This window comes from Eurypyga helias, unplaced genomic scaffold (assembly GCF_000690775.1).
Source record: "Eurypyga helias isolate BGI_N326 unplaced genomic scaffold, ASM69077v1 scaffold6775, whole genome shotgun sequence".
NCBI classification, from domain to species: domain Eukaryota; kingdom Metazoa; phylum Chordata; class Aves; order Eurypygiformes; family Eurypygidae; genus Eurypyga; species Eurypyga helias.
The window spans coordinates 28,764-30,493 of record NW_010249439.1 but is presented as its reverse complement, the minus strand read 5'-3'; the positions used below and the strand labels follow the sequence as shown (position 1 = coordinate 30,493).

At 39.0% G+C, this 1,730-nt stretch overlaps 1 protein-coding gene across 1 annotated transcript in view; it reads left to right on the top strand.

Annotated features, from left to right (window-relative positions):
- The window catches only part of LOC104509416 (glycosyltransferase-like protein LARGE1), a gene marked incomplete at its 5' end in the record, with an annotated part of 61,796 nt that overhangs the window by 37,466 nt on the left and 22,600 nt on the right, over window positions 1-1,730 (top strand). The gene's annotated exons all lie outside the window — the stretch shown is intronic.

The following is a 1,730-nucleotide window of genomic DNA, read 5'->3' as shown; positions in this document are numbered from 1 at the left end:
TGATGGAGCTGCCTGCCTGATCCTGCCAAGAGATGCCCACGTAGAGCCAGGGCTCTCGGACAGCCTGTGCGTGGACTCCCTGGCAGCCTGCCTGCACTCGCGTGGAGCGTGCTGGGGGACAGTCAGAGCACACCATGCCCATGGTCCTTCTGAGTACAGTCTCTTCTCTGGAGTCATGGGAGGCAGGAGTCATGGGAAGTCCAAATGAGAACCTCTGCAGGCTCAGAAAAAATCTGGCAGGACCGAGACAAAATCCTGACCCTAAGAAATGCAGCAGAAAGAGCAAGGTTTCCCTTTCCCTGTAGCAGAAGGGGTCCTTTGCTGTCTGCTGCTCTCCTTCCCCTCTGGCACGAACTTTGTGACTTGGTGAGTTTCGCCATCAAAATACTGAGGCCTGTAAGAAGCTGTGTCCCCTCCTCTTTCCCCCACCCAGCGCTCCGTAGTGTACAAAGCCATGATTTAGCCCCAAATGTTATTCTGTAACTCATAATTAAGCATTTATATCCTCTTAGCTTGCAACCCGAATGTAATCTGATAATCATTCAGTGACTGCCTGGTTAATAACTGCTGTGCAATTATAAACTTGTAGCCTGGTCATTTGTACATACAGCAGGATAGTGAGGTATCCCTGAAATGTGCTTTGCTGTTATTTTAACCATTTCAATTTTAATCATCTCCTTGATAATTCTCTTAGGGGCATACCAATGTCTCTCTTCAAGGAAGAAAGAGAAGGATACAGTATTCTTTTTAGTCATTGTTGTAAATAGTGGATTTAATTCAAATATTGTTTGAATGTGATTTGGAAAATAAAGTACAGGCTCAGCTGAAGGATAATTTGTAAAGCAGAATGAATGAAACTCCTAGAATATGTAAAAGAACTCCTGATATCTATTCCACAAAAAGAGATCTTGATTTCAATAGAAGTTTTGCCTGAGTAAAGGTTTGTCAAGATTTGGACTCTCATCTTCCTAAAAGCAGACTCTCTTGAGGGATGTTTTAACATCTGTGCAGAACAATAGCACAGAAGAATGAGACCCTGATCCAAAACTCATTGAAATCAAAGGAGGTGTTTCCATTATTCAAAAGGAGATTATAGAGTGATGTACAGGAAAATACCAGGAATTATTCCATCAGCCTTCACAGGAAAGCGTTCAGCTGTGAGCATTATTGTTGATGGCAACCATTATGCTTATAGTTCCAAGAACAACAGCTCTTCTCAACACAGTATTAGAACGAGAAACACCTACGTTTTCTTTTTTTTTTTTCTTTCCTCCTTGATAATGGTGAAACTATTACTTTAAATCATTCTGAACAGGACAAAAAGAGATTTTGAAATCCAAATGAATGTCTGTAGTTAAATAATCTGTTTGTTGCACGAAACAGTTTTGAAATGCACTGTGATCTTTATCAAAACTTGTAAAATTCCTATATAAAGAATATTTTTCTTATTTACTGATAAATGTGCAATCATATTCTTATAGGATGCTTTTAAGAAATAAAATATGAAAATGATGCCTTTATTAATGACCTACATTTTAGAGCAACACAAAGGGAACTCTGTTTGACATGTTAAGACCACATATGATTTTCATCTTCATTACATTTTGTAATACATTTTAAGGCAGATGTGACTGATTTTTCCTTTTAAACAAATGCATTTGAAATAATCTAGCCAGATGTTTGGCTTTAAAATAATACAGTTCAGGATAGAATTGGTCAGCTGCATAGAC